This window comes from Callithrix jacchus, chromosome 7 (assembly GCF_049354715.1).
Source record: "Callithrix jacchus isolate 240 chromosome 7, calJac240_pri, whole genome shotgun sequence".
NCBI lineage: Eukaryota > Metazoa > Chordata > Mammalia > Primates > Cebidae > Callithrix > Callithrix jacchus.
The window spans coordinates 113,244,298-113,260,012 of NC_133508.1; the positions used below are offsets into that span (position 1 = coordinate 113,244,298).

General features: G+C 39.2%; 1 protein-coding gene across 3 annotated transcripts in view; it reads left to right on the forward strand.

Annotated features, from left to right (window-relative positions):
• The window catches only part of MSH4 (mutS homolog 4), a 296,009-nt gene that overhangs the window by 257,134 nt on the left and 23,160 nt on the right, over window positions 1–15,715 (forward strand). For all 3 annotated transcript variants that reach the window (XR_013520182.1, XR_013520189.1, XR_013520196.1), the window contains one exon: window positions 14,198–14,311. The gene's annotated coding sequence lies outside the window, so the exon portion shown is untranslated. The remainder of the gene's footprint in view (window positions 1–14,197; window positions 14,312–15,715) is intronic.

The window sequence follows — 15,715 nt, forward strand, 5'->3', positions numbered from 1 at the left end:
TATCAGAAAAATTTAACAGAGATTAACATAATTTTTAAAAATCTAAAATAAATGAACGGTGGTGCATCCAAACAATGGTGCTAAAACATGCTGAAAGGAAATAAACTATCAAGCAATGGAAAGGTATGGAGGAACCTTAAAATGCATATTACTAAGTGAAAGAGGTCATTTTGAAAAGGTTACATACTATATGATACCAACTGTATGACATTCTGGAAAAGGCTAAATTGTAGAGACATTAAAAAGATCAGTGGTTTCCAGGGGTTAGGTAGGATGGAGGGATGAGTAGGTGGGATACAGAGGATTTTTAGAATGGTGACATTACTCTGTGTGATATTATAATGGTGGATACTTGTCAGTACATTTAACCAAATTTTAAGAACGTACAATGCCAAGAGTGAAGCCTACTGTAAGCAACAAACTTTGATTAATAAGGATGTGTCAATGTAGGTTCATTAACTGTAACAAAATGTACCACTCTCATGGGAGATGTTGATAATGGGTGAGGCTAAGCACATGGGGATAGGAAGTATATGGGAACTTTCCATTCCTTCTGTTCAATTTTGCTGTGAACCTAAATCTGCCCTAAAATTAAAATCTATTAAAAATCAAAATAAACAAAACAAGAACTCCAAAGCTACATCATCACACAATCACTTTGTTTTTTGTTTTGTTTTGTTTTGTTTTTTGAGACGGAGTTTCGCTCTTGTTACCCAGGCTGGAGTGCAATGGCGCAATCTTGGCTCACCGCAACCTCCGTCTCCTGGGTTCAGGCAATTCTCCTGCCTCAGCCTCCTGAGTAGCTGGGATTACAGGCACGCGCCACCATGTCCAGCTAATTTTTTTGTATTTTTAGTAGAGACGGGGTTTCACCATGTTGGCCAGGATGGGCTCGACCTCTTGACCTCGTGATCCACCCACCTCGGCCTCCCAAAGTGCTGGGATTACAGGCGTGAGCCATCGCGCCCGGCCCCCACAATCACTTTGTTTATAAGTATAGCAGTAGGTCAGATTCTTCTATAGTAATCAATTGATTAAAAATGTTTGCTATGGTCAAGGTATGAGTAAAGACTATTATGTTTCTCATTAGTAATGAAATCTTGAAGAGTGGTGGGTTGGTAAATGTTTAATAACCAGCTTTTTAGGAAAAAAGTTTATGCTTATAGATACCATAGAAATAACCTCAAGTACATGGATAATAAGACAGATAATAAGAAAATAAATAAGAAGCGATGAGTTTAGAGTTTACCTTTTTCAAAAAGGCTTGTAAACTTTTTTAATGTTTTATTTTGAAAAAATTATAGATTTACCAAGAGTTACAAGATGGTACAGAGTGTATTCATATAACCCCCATCACCCAACTTTCTCTAATGTTAACTTATTATATAACCATGGTCATTTGTCAAAACTAGCAAAAACATGGGTATAACATTTTTAAGTAATGTAAACACTCCATTTAGACTTCACCTGTGTTTCTACTACTATCTTTTCCTATATTCCAGAATCCCATTTAGGATGCCATGTTGTATTTAGTTACCATGACTCCTTAGTCTTCATGATCTATTTAAGTTTCTTAGGCTTTTCTTCTTTTTTCATGACTTTAGTTTTTAGTATAACTTATTAATTGTATATATATTTATGAGTTGTTGACTTTATAGATTCATAATTTATTAAAGCAGTTACCCAAAGAGTGTGGTTTCATGGATTGATGTCATATGAGTAGAAGTTACTAGGGACATGCCCATGAGAACCTATCATTGGTCTTTTCTCCTCAACAGTTTTCCTAATGACTTAGAAAAATCTATTGCTGTCATGAACATCATATTAACAAGTGATACAGATCAGGAAGTGTTACAATACATTGAATAATAGTTTAGAACCATGGGGACTAAAGCATAATAGGCAAATCTGACAGTGTAAAGTATTACAGGAATGAATGTATTACCCCACAATGTGTGCCAAAAAATCCCTCTATCACTGAGCCTAGAGAAATGTTATTTAAAAGAAGTGAATGCTAAAAACATGCTTAGGGCTTTAAGATTATTCACATTTCTTTTGTGGACAGAATGGCTACCCTAGGACCTGGTAAGAAGTAACTTGAAGGTCTGAGTTCCATTCAGGAGCATGATCTCTCCTCCATGTGAGGGAGATAAAAATATTTTCAGGGACATGCCAGTCCAAAATTAGGTAGCTAGTCTAAAATGGGACACGATAAGAATGATATAATTTTCAAGGGAGAGTCCAGAATCATAAATAGCTGTTGCCTAGGGAGGTATGAAGAAGGACCTAAAAAGGTGAGGCCAGGCAGAACTCTCTGCCAATGATCAGGCAGCCACAGAGGCCTTGTATTTAGTTGTTCCCAGAGGATAGAAGTTACCCTCTAGGTTAGGGCATAGGGGATTGCAAGTAGAATATATGCCCATGATGTCATTTGTCTGCCAAAAACCTACTTAGCTTACTCTGTTTCCACGGAAATACAGTGTCTAGCCTAAAAGAGCTGATAGTTGTATCTGTATTGATCAAACAGATTCAGAGTATTATGGTTGATAATTCTAGACACCAATACCCTGACCATTTCAAAGCGATATAGGGTGAGTGATTAGAGACTGTAAGCAATGCCATGTGATAAGCACGTAAAAAATTGAAGATGCTTAGCTGAGCAAAGAGAAGATATAGGGGAGGTAAGATGGTCATTGCTGAGCATGTGAAAAGCTGTGTCATGTGGAAGCACAGACTCAGATAAATGCGTGGGCACCACGGCAAAACAAATTTTAGCGCAAAATGCAGAAGAGCTTTTCATTATTAGGGCTGTCACTGAGCATGGTGGCTCACGCCTGTAATCCTAGCACTTTGGGAGGCCAAGATGGGTGGATCACCTGAGGTCAGGAGTTCAAGACCAGCCTGGCCAACATGGAGAAACCCTGTCTCTACTAAAAATACAAAAAATTAGCCGGACATGGTGGCACATGCCTGTAATCCCAGCTATTCAGGAGGCTGAGGCAGGAGACTCACTTGAACCCAGGAGGCAGAGGTTGAGGTGAGCCAAGATCGAGCCATTGCACTCCAACCTGGGCAACAAGAGCGAAAATCCATCTCAAAAAAAAAAAAAAATTATTAGGGCTTTCCAAAAATGGATAAGGCTATCTCAGGCAAAAGTGTTCTAGTAGAAGAGAATAAACATTTGGTAGACATGCTGTCTGGATGATTGATTTAGACCTGTGATGCCAAGACATGTGTTTCTAAATGTGACATAGTGCCTATATAGCTGGTCACTAGCAGAATAATATTAGTATAACAGAGATGTTATGTTGGATCATTTTGGGCTCATATAAGCCCTTTAATCTTTTGCACTACCAATCAACCCTGTCTGAATGCAACTTGCTCTCATGCTGCTGAAAACAGCCAGCCATGTAGAACAATGCAGTATCCAATGTCTGTTCCGTCCAGGTTCATCTTGGCTCAGTTTGCCCAGGTATTCTGGCTTAGATGTGCTTGTTGTACAGTTCTTCCCAATCTTTGTGGTTTTTAAAAAAACTCAATACTTAACCTTTCTTACACTCTTCCATCAAACTAACTCCCCTCTTTCTTTCAAGGTTAAGTCCTATATTTACTATATCCATTTTTAAAGGCATTTAACATTTTAAAAACCATGCTGGTGTTTTCTATTATCAATGTTTTTGTTAATGGCCTTCTTACCAAGTTACGTGTACTTTCAGTAGTCTATTTTTGTGTCTATTTTGCCCATTCGCCCAGGAAGTTTTAGTTTGTGATTTGGAAGAGTAAGTGGTGACAGAACAGAATTGCCTATATGGAATGAAGTGTTGGACTTAGAGCAGTGGTTCCCAATCCTGATGGCACATCATAATCACCAAGGGAACCTAAAAAAAAAAACTTCAAACCTCTAGTGCTCAATTCCAGGCTTCCCAGGAGTAGGACCTGTAACTTTGTGTTTTTAGCAAGCCTCTTTGCAGCCAGCCTGAAACTAGCTGTGAAGCTGTGATTTGGAATCACTAGACAGATGACCTCTAGTTTCACAATTTTAAGATGCTACTCACCTCCCCTGTCATCTGTTACAATGAGAAACACACTATCCTTGGAATAGTGAAGCAGCAAAACATGCTTTTCAATGTATACATGGACAGCTGCCCCCACTGCACTGAATTTCATGTATCAGGCACAGTATGTTAAAACCATGGACATTTTGCCAGATAAACATCTCCAGTTAAAATAGGCTTCAAGTCACAAATGTCTTCATATCACTAAAATTTAGCTCTCAAGAACATTGTGTTTATCAGGCAAATTTAAAAGGTGAGCTTGTCTTTCAGCTAGACAGTCAGAAATTTAAATAGATTAAGAATATTCTGAAGTTGGAATGCAAATTGCCAACAGGACTCTAATTTGTGACTATTTTCATCCCCACCAACATGGGACATTTTGATATTATTGGAAATCTTTACTTGCAAGAGCTGTTATTAGAATAGGAAGGGTGGGGTGGTCAGGATGGAGGTATGTTTGCTCTGCAGCTGATCATTAGCCTGGAACTTGCTCAAGTCAATTTTATGGCCATTAATTTCAATGCCCCCATTAGAAACTTTACTTCGAAGGCCATTTGCATGACATCTGCTCTCCTTTCAATCTTGTCTTCTCCCCTCAGTAAATGTAATTTCCACAGTGACTGCTTAACTGACAATTTTAAGCAGGCAAATCTTGAACTTTCCACGTTAAATAGGAATCTAACTTTTTAGAAAGTTATCTATAGCAATGAAATATTTTCTTAGTCTTGTGCTAGAGTATAAATAGACAGCTGAGCTATGGGCCTACTGCTGTCGAATCTTGATAAGAGACATGCCAAGAGGTTTGAAGAAGAATAAGAAAAACCTGATATGAAACTGTGCTTCAATACTTCCAGCAAATTATAGGATATTAATAACCCATCCCCAGTTGTCTCGTGTGCAGGCAGGCTCATTGTAGCAGAACAGAGATTATGCCCTCCCTTGTGTACCTTGGATGTCTGGCAAAACACATTTAAAACAGGAACCTTAACTCACAAATCAAAGATAAAAAGTATTCCTTTTAACATTTCCTTGGAATTACTAGGTCTGTTCAGCAACTACTCTCACCTGCTAATGAGTTAAGATCTCATTAGCATGGTGAGTAGTTCTGTAAACCAGGAACCCTGCATTTTGCAGCCACTGGTCTCAAAATCGTCACCACTTTCCCTGACTTCTTGGCCTTCTGTAGGTCTTTACAACAAAGAGAAAACCAGAATTGCATTTCTTCAGTCCCTTTATAGAATAATTTGACTATAAATCTTACTTTATTGGATAAATTTCTGTAGGTAAGCAGAAGATATTTGAAACATTAATAATGTGGGAAAGGTAAAAGGAGTGAAAGCAAGTCCTTTGTAGAATCTAGAATCCTTGCCACCCTCCACCCTAAGCAAGAAAGTGAGATAAAAGTGGCAGTATTTACTGAGCCCTAAATTATCTTAAATAAGCAAGACTGAATTGAAAATTTCAGTGGTCTCTAGGCTGCTTGAATGAGAGGCCCTAATCCTGAACAAGAAGAGTTACTGAAAATATGAGCATGAAATGAGAGGAAAGAAAGAATTAAGATGGGAAAAGAGAGAAATGAAAGTAGATAAGGATGGAAAAGAGAACAGCATATTTCATACCTCATATACTATGTTTGATACATTGCGAAGAGCAACATCTTAGAAATATCATTTGAAAATGACTGTTCATTTTCCCAGAAAATTAAATATTAAAGCAGCTTGTTCATTTTGCTACTCTACAGTGAGTTCCCCCTATTGAGATTAATCTTCTTCCAGTACTGCCAAACACCTAGTACATAGTAGACACTCAATAAACTAGAGGAGGGGGAGGCAGCAGGACAATGTTTGCTTTTTTATTTTTAAATACTTCAGTTTTTGAATAAGTATTACAGTCACATTGTTAGGAACTGAATTGTGTTATCCCCTCACCTCCAAAATGCATATTTTGAATCCCTAATCCTCAATATGACTGTATTTGGAGATAAAGCTTCTAAGAAGGTAATTAAGGTTAGACATGGTCATAAGAGTGGGGCCCTAATCCAAGAGGACCAGTATCCGCATAAGAAGAGGAGGAGACATGGGGAGTGCATGCATGCAGAGGAAAGATCATGTGAGGACACAGTAGGAAGGAGGCCATCTACAAATCAGGAAGAGAGGCCTCATGAGACCAAGCCTGCTGTCACCTTGGTTTTGGAATTTCAGCCTCCACAACTATAAGAAGATAAATTTCTGTGAAGCCACTCAGTCTGTGGTATTTGGTTATAGCAGCCCGAGCTGACTAAAAATAACATGGTCCCAAGATTAAAAGGTAACAGTGAAAGGTCTTTCTCCTTGCCTCTTTCTCAAATGATGGTATCCTTCCCTACCTTTAAAATAGTAGGCAGCATATTAATGAATGACTTTCTGGTGGACCATGACTAATGCGTCCATCAGTAATACAATGGAATCGAATAGGCCCTAGTGGAGTAGTGTCCTTACGACCAGGGGATATGCAGGGCTTTGAACTATTACCCTTTTTTTATTCTCACACTGTGGTAACTTTCCATTTTTGAGTTTTTAGAAATAGTTTTTAAGATTTTTTTTCTCCATCAAGTTATCAGTTATTATTGGGTCTATGAATGTGCTTAACAATAGCATCTGTCCCACTTACTGCTGATTACCAATTTTGTTAAAATTGTTTCTTTTTTAAAAAATCTTTATTTGATTTTATGTTCCAGGATACATGTTCAGGACGTGCAGGTTTGCTACACAGGTAAACGTGTGCCATGGTGGTTTGCTGCACCTATCGACCCATCACCTGAGTATTAAGCCCCACATATGTTAGCTATTTATCCTGATACTCTCCTTCCCCCTTGCCCCCACACCTGCCAAAAGATCCCAGTGTGTGTTATTCTCCTCTTTGTGTCCATTGTTCTCACTGTTCAGCTTCCACTTACAAGTAAGAACATGCCGTGTTTTGTTTGCTGTTCCTGAGTTAGTTTGCTGAGGATAGTGGCTTCTAGCTCCATCCAGTTCCTGCAAAGGACATGATCGTATTCCTTTTTATGGCTGCACAGTATTCCATGGTGAATATATACCACTTTTCTTTATCCAGTCTATCATTGATGGGCATTTGGGTTGATTCTTAAAATTGCTTCTAAAGTAGAAGTCAGTAAGATCTAAGTGACAGCCAAACTTTTTTGTATGATGTAAGCACATAGGCTTTGATTTCCCTTTTACTGTTTCAAAAGTCATTTTTAAAAATTATTTTCTAGTTTCTGGCTATGTTCTGGTAGTTGAGGTTGCCAGAGAGGTGATTTGCAGTTAGCATTCTGTATTAATAACTGACTATTCCTCCTGTATAATTTCACAGTTTAAAATGTCCTGGCTTTGCCAGGAGATGGCATCAGTTTGTCTGGTAGCTTATAGCTATGGGCCTTACATTGTTTGCCTTTGAGAGTTTCAAAAATATCCACTTATTCTCAACCCATCAGTTTCATATATCTGTACAGATGATTTGAAATCCAAGCAGAAAACTATTTGGAGCAATATACTGCAAATTAAACAAGGAACCCCTTAATTAGGTGTGAGCTTTTCCATTACACATGCATGTAATGCTCTCTGGAAAAGTGCATGGTGGGCAGCGCTCAGGCTGAGGACTAAACTGTGAGAGCCCCTTTAAACCATTGCTTGTTAAGCATCGTCACTGTCATAGATTAAAACTAGACAGATACGAGCACTCTCTATTATTCTCTCCCAGTCCAGAAAGGGAGCAGCAACTTTCTTACTCCTTAGTCTAAACTTAACCATACAACAAAATATGACCGTTTCCCCATATTTTTAGCCCATTTGGGAGAATTAGCCAGGCTTGGATGTACCTCTAGTTCTTTTACATGAGTCTGGAGTCTGAGAGACATGAGTTCAAATCTTGATTCCAGCACTTACTGGCCAAATGACTGTATTGAAGTTTCTTAATATTTCTACACCTTGCTTTTTTATATGTAAAATAGGAATATTCTTAGCATCTATCTCATAGGGTTGTTGTTAGGATTAAATGAGATGATATATGTGAAGAACGTCTTGGAACCTTTAGGCATGAAGATCAATTTAGGATATATTAACTATTAATGGGCTACTTAAAAAATTGAGATTGGAAATATATTTAAGTCCCTTGGAAAGAATATATATCCATACAAATTAAATTACCTACATTATTTAATAGAAGAATGTCAGTGAGAAAATGGCATGCTCATTATCCCCAGCAATTTTGCTATCAGGGCACAATTCTAATATTTCATTGTGGAATTAGCTTGTGAATCAAAAGGGATCCAAAGACCATGGGATGCTCCATGTTGAACACAACATGAAGAGTTGATGGATAATTTGACTGATTAGAATGACTTATCACTTAACATCATCAATAAATCACAGCATGGGAAACCATACTGCATACCTTGAATATTATTGCTTCAACTCTCATTCCCCTCTCATAGCACAAAGCATTTTGCTTAACAACAGCCGCGTTCTTTTTTTTTTTTTTTTTTGAGATAGAGTCTCACTCTGTAACCAGGCTGGAGTGCAATGGTGCAATCTCGGCTCACTGCAACCTCTGCCTCCCAGGTTCAAGCGATTCTCTTGCCTCAGCCTCCTGAGTAGCTGGGATTACAGGTGCATGCCACCACGCCCAGCTAATTTTTGTATTTTTAGGAGAGATGGGCTTTCAACATCTTGGCCAGGCTGGTCTTGAACTCCTGACCTAGTGATCCATCCGCCTCGGCCTCCCAAAGTTCTGGTATTACAGGCATGAGCCACCATGCCCAGCCACTACGTTCTTATTAAAGTGAGCCCACAGGAAATGTTTGAAAATGGTATCCTAAGACCAGAATCACATAAAGGTTCGTTGAAATGCAGATTTCTGAGGCTGGGCTGGTTCTGGGAGTATGAATTATTAAGGATGCAAATGATGACTAATTTACAGAGTTATTGCCCTGAAATGTACAGAGGTAGACTTTTTAAGCCTTTTTTCTTGAGTTTTCCATTTTTTTCTTGTGCATTTTCTCCAAACAACAAAGCAGTTAATCTAGAACAGTGATTTCAAACCCCACCTCCCACCACTTTAGGATTGCACATTGAGAGTCTGATTTCAAAGGTGGGCAGAGAAGCTTGGATCAGTCTAATGTTTCTCCAGAAATCACGGTTCTGACAATCCTGATTTTATCAAAGCTCTATGAGTGCTAAATAGATTTTCTGAATAGAAGACTAGTATCTTTCTCTTGTTAATTATTTTATTAAAAGATAGATAACTGTATGTTTTATCCTAGTTTAGCCTTAAAAGAAAACCTAACCCCAAGCCTGTATATGATGTAGTATCTGACATTTTGAATAAATAATGGAACATCTGGAATCTTCAAGATCAACCTAGAAATTTCAGTTTTGCACAAATCTCTTAATACTCTAGGATCTGGAAAAACAAATTACATTCCCTATGCTGAGTAAAATCAGATTAATGAAACATCATAAGTATCTTAGTGTAATACTCCAGATTTGACGTAATCTACGACCGCCCTCCTCTGCAACACATAGTTTTAGAGAGACACATTCTCCTTTGCCTCAGAGAAGCCATATTTTCCCCACACCGTCATCCTCCGTGGCTATCACAACTGGCTTACTTATTTTTTTAAGTTAAATTATTTGTCTTCCATATAGCTGGAGAAAGTCAATTATCATAAAAACTTCACTGAATTCTTGTTGGGTATCTTCAAATGTGACACCCACATAAGGAAAAAGAAAACTTCTCCAAAGGTCCTGATGAAGGTGGAGCAGTTTTAAAATTACTCAGGGCTTAGTACTCAACTTTTCAGCTGGAAGCAGATGTCCATGCTGTGAGAGGAAATTCCGACATTCAACAAATGTTGAGTTCAAAGTCCCAGGACTCAAGAAATACATTCAGTACTTTGCCGGAAGTAATGCACGGAAAACAAACACTTTAGTACCTGCAACATTACAGGATAAGGGCATACTAGCAGGTGATGAATATCATGCCTTAGGAACTCCAAGCAGACAGTGATTTTCTGTACTTTACTTTAGAGGTGAGGTCAGCATTGGAGGCTCAGAGAAAGTTGCAGGCAGAAGGCACTGCATTTTGGTTGGAGGTGATTTGAAGGTGTTTGTTATTTCATGCGATAGGGATGAGGGAAAATGGGTGGTAGGGAGACAGGTTTACTTGTTTATTTCCCATCTCCTGTGAAGTATTTGACACCTGGGAGTTCCAATTAGCATTTTTGGAGCTGTGTTTCAGATCAGCCTTATGTTTTTCAATTGGCAATAATCTGAGATGTCCCAGATGATCTTTTACACTTTGGTTAAACATTGTGATGATGACTTTGTAACTACTTCAAATGGCTGAACCGCTGGCCAAATTTTGAAAAGCAGATCATCAATCCAGAAAGCGTGACATTGTGTTCACACACAACCAAGGATTGCAAATGATGCAATATTAGCATCATATTCTTCATCCAAGACAACTTACCAGAATCCTGTGCATAAATTAATAGTTAAGATTATTTTTGTAGTTCTCCAGTGATCCGATAGTGCAAACTCTCTAGTGACTATACATAGACATCAGTATCTAGAGTCTAATCAAGTTGTCCATGTGATATGCTGAGTTCCCTGAAGAAACCCAGGAATTTTTAGAACAGCATTAGTTACCTCTAAAAGTGTTATTTCTTCCACTTTCTTTCTTATGTTATCAAATAGTTTTGCATTAGCTCGAAAGGGGGTAATCTACTTACTCTATCAGATCCTTTATCTGTATTATCTGTGGCAAAATAATTCTGCTGACTTTGAATAATTACCAACAGCTCCCTTAACATGGCCATAATTCTCTCTCCATCTGACTGAGGAATGTTCTTAAACTCCCTTAATCATTCCAGTCCACATTCTTTCAGTACAGCAACAGAGTGTCTGTAACTTTTGTTTCCTTTAATTCAGGATCATCAGAGTGGGTAAAAACAATGACCACCTTTCATAGAGTGACCCATACTTACAGTGTTTCAAGTATATTATCTCATTTGATCCTCAGGACAAAAACTTATATCCATATATGTATATATAAATGTATGTGTCGATTGCTTTTTATAGGTAGTATTGAAACCACAGTTCAAGGGCAGTAACCCAAGATTACTCCACTGGTGAGCAATAAACTTGGGATTTTAACCACAGTCTTTGCTTTCAAAAGTCTATTTTGTTAAGGCTCATAAAATAATTATTTGGTTTAGCAAAGTCCCTTGCTTATTTATATAAACCACTTTAAACATATTAAGTATATTAGTTAGAACCTTTTTTTTTTGAGACAGAGTCTCGCTCTGTTGCCAGGCACCAGGCTAGATTGCAGTGGCACGATCTCGGCTCACTGCAACCTCCACTTCCCAGGTTTAAGCAATTCTCCTGCCTCAGCCTCCCACGTAGCTGGGACCACAGGTGTGCACCACCACGCCCAACTAATTTTTGTATTTTTTAGTAGAGACGGGATTTCACCGTGGTCTCGATCTCTTGACCTCGTGATCTGCCCGCCTCGGCCTCCCAAAGTGCTGGGATTACAGGCTTGAGCCACCACGCCTTGCTAGTTAGAAACATTTTGAATACTAGTGAAGAAAAACAACAACAACAGAAAAAACTCGAGCTAGTTTAGTAAAAAAATGGAAACTTATTATTCAGTTGTCTGCAGGAGAAAGCAAGGGTGTGGCTGAACACAGGCCCCTGGGGTCAGGGAATCTTGTTCTGTCAGGCCTCTCTGTCCCTCTTTTTCTGTCTTTTTCTTTTTACCACACCACCTCCCACCCCCCCACCCCAACCTTTTTTTCCCAGACAAACTTCTTTACATAGTGAGAAGCAAAGCCTTCAGTAACACCTCTAGCTGGTTTGGGTCAAATGCCCATCTCTGGACTCATCGATTGTGGTCAAAACAATGGGGCTCTATCATGTGAAACCCCCATTATTAGAACCTCCACATATCTAGAATCAGGGAGAGAGGATTCCCCAAAGAGGGAGGTTAACATTCCCAGGAGGAGGGAATTATATGATTTTCAACTTATATTTTCATATGAGTAGAAATGCATTTACCACACTCCCAATTTATATCAGAATTTCTGATTTTCTGATGCTCTAACCGCATTTCCTAATGCTACACTGCACCCAGCACAATGTCTGGCACCCAGCAGATAGATGTTCAACTACTATTCCTGAAAGTATAAATACATTTCATGGATTTTTCCCTTCATTCTACTGCTTCATTTAAAATATTTTGTGTTTTCTTACATTCCATCTGGAAGTCTATAACTTTGTACCTTGTGTAATAAAGAATTTGACACTATCACTCCTCCAAAATAATATGTTAAAATGGTAAGCATTCTATGGTTTTCTTGATACTTTTTTTTTTTTTTTTTTGAGACAGACTCTTGCTCTGTCTCTCAGGCTGTAGGGCGGTGGTGTGATCTCAGCTCACTGCAACATTTGCCTCCCAGGTTCAAGCGAGTCTCCTGCCTCAGCCTCCCAAGTAGCTGAGAATACAGGCGCTCGCCACCACACCCAGCTAATTTTTTGTATTTTATTTTAGGAGAAACGGGTTTTCACCATGTTGGCCAGACTGGTCTCAAACTCCTGACCTCAGGCAATCTGCCCGCCTCGGTTTCCCAAAGTGTTGGGATTACAGGCGTGAGCCATCCTGATCGGCCAGAGACACATATTTATATATAAAAGCAAATTTATCTTGTCATTGAGATGCGCATCCACAAGTCACAAACCCCATTCTAAGGTCAGCTTTGTGGTTTACTAAGTGATGTCAATTTCCCAACATGGTGCATGACAAGGTGCATATGTAACTGGAATAAAAGCCAGGGCAAAAAGTTGAAACCAGCCTCGTTGTCTGGGTATTACTGGAAGTTCTTGGTCTCACAGCTGAGGTAATCAAGGATGCGGATACTCCAGACTTGAGGTTAGAGCAGAAATTTGATAAGCGAAAGGAAGAAAGCTCTCTGGAGCAGAGAGGGGTGCCAAAAAGATGGATTGCCGTTTTACAGAGAAATGCAAGGGTTTTCATAGACAAACTGAGGGAGATGGGTATTTTGTTTACATAAGACTTGAATTTCTGACAGTTCGCACCCCACTTTTTCTAGTGTGCATGCGCGCTTCTTAGTCTGAGTTAATGTTGCTTATCTCTTCCTACTGCGCATAGGTGAAAAAGACGAGGCAGCAGAACCCAACCCTCCATGGTGGGTGGACGCACCTGGTAGATCTTCCCATCGGTGCTGCTGTAGGCACTCCCCCTGTGCAAGCCTCCTTGTCTGAGTATTTCCAAGAAGGGAGAGGACCGTGCACACTGGGCCCACTGTATGTCTGTATGTCACACAGGAGGTTTCTTTCTGTGTTAGAAGGAAATTCTACTAAGGACTCTTGCCCCAACTATCTGCCTCTGATTTCTCTCTCTCCTCTCACAGAGTTCAGCAGAAAGAACTCCAATCTATCAAGCAAAAGTGATTAAGAACAATTCAGATCTTTATTGGATGCTTAGAAAATATACAAGGAAATCTAATTTGTAGCTCCCACATACCGAAATTTTTGTCACCATTTCTGTTGTTTTTGTTTAATTCAGTAATATTTACTAAATGTCTCCTGCGTGTCAGAAGTGCTTCCAATGCCCATAAAGCCTGCACAGCTCCGTTCCCCTAGATCCCCTCTCCACTCCTTGGATTCAACTCTCAACTTCAAACTGACTTTTGAAGTCAGTCGGGTGGGGGAGGGTGGTTCTTGACTTACAGGGCCTCCTCTCCCTTCCAAGATTTTTCATTCTGCACATTATTTTAATTCTTTCTAATAATTAATTCTTGATCTTCATTTGTGACATCTAGTGACCCAAAGGCAGCTCCCAACCTCCCTGGGAGTTGATATGGGTGGGGTTTGGAAGAGAGGGGAGGTAGGAAGAGCTGCTCTTCCCAGGAAGGGGTTTTGTTTTGTTTTGCGTTTATTTGTTTTGGTTTTTAGTAGATGGGGGATGTGCACATAGGAGGTGAGGGACAGAGCAGACTGCAAATCCTGTAACTGATCCGTTTACTATCAGTTCTTTCAGCTGAGTAATATGCTTTTCAAAAGTGACTTTCTATGTTTCAGAGACAGAAGAGGGGAGAAAAAGAAGTGAAAGTTGTGGGAAGGAGGTAAAAGAAGAGAATGAATTCTCTCTTCAGCTGAGGAAGTGGAAGAGTGAGAAGAGCTTCCAGAGTCCAGGTAACCTCTCTTTGACTCCTGATTTTTATTTCCCTAAATGCCTTAATGACTTGTAACAAAGGTGACTGTCGTGAAGGCTACATGGTGTATGTTTCTCTTACTGCTGTCTGCTGTGGAAGACATAGGAGTTAGTTTTGGGAAGATGTGTAGTGGAGAAATAAAAAGTAGACACAGTGGTTGAATGCAAAATGAATCATAGGAATTACCTGGTAAAATGGCTTAAAATCATATTCCAGGCTTTGAAGTCATGGAAAATCTGTCTTAATGTATTGGAACCTAATCTGATAATTTCACCAGGCTTCCCCATCCAGGGAGCTCTCTGTAATTTGTTCAGAAGTAAACAAATTAACAGCATTTAATTAGCCAATTGCCATGGACGTTGACGAAATCTACAGGTTTCATTATTTGGTGTCCAAAGACATTTATTCCTATTTACATCAAAAACATTTGGAATTCTTAAAGAGAGTAAGCCTTTATTTGAAAGAAATACACCTTGAAGTTCTTTAAGGATGAAAGCAGAATTGTCTTGGAGCTGATGCTAAAGCAGAGCAAGAAGACCATGTGTATCTTCAAATAAATCTTGAGAAACTCCTGAGATTTGGGAAAGGAATAGTACACTGCCTGTAGCTGAGCCTCACAGAAGCTTATTACAGCATAGAAGAAATTGGTGGAAAACTCACATGGGCATCAGAAGTTTCCTTTTATTGGAAACTTGCAGTTTTGGAGACTCCTTATAATTTAAAGACCTGAGTTGTTAACAGGAATCTAAATCTAGCACTAGAAACAGTTGAGATGATTCTACAGTGCATCTGCCCAGATCCTCATTATTAGATTTTCTGGGTGTTTTCTTATTTTTGACAGTTGCCTCACTCAAATTGAGGCTCTCTTTTAAATTTGTCTAAAATTAACTGGCATTTTCAGGTATATTGGCATCGTTTTAAAATCCACTTATTTTTAAGAACATTTGAATGTGAAAAGAGGTGTATATGCAAACTATTGGATCAGGCAAGTTTCCTTCAGGCTGTCTGGATGTGTCTATCTATAGCACTTGGCAAATATCTAGCTGTCACTCAAAAAAGACAGCTTATGTTCAAAGTTAATCTACAGTACCTACTTGAAGTCTGCTTTATTTATTTTTTTAATTTGGCCAGATTATTCTTGGGGAATGGAAAGGAAAGAAAATGGCCAGGCACAGTGGCTCACGCCTGTTGTAATCCCAGCACTTTGAGAGACCAAAGCAGCCAAATCACTTGAGGTCAGGAATTCCAGACCAGCCTGGCCAACATGGCAAAACCTTGTCTCTACTAAAAATACAAAAATTAGCTGGGTGTGGTGGCACGTGCCTGTAATCCCAGCTACGTGGGAGGCTGAGGCAGGAGAATCACTTGAATCTGGGCTGCAGAG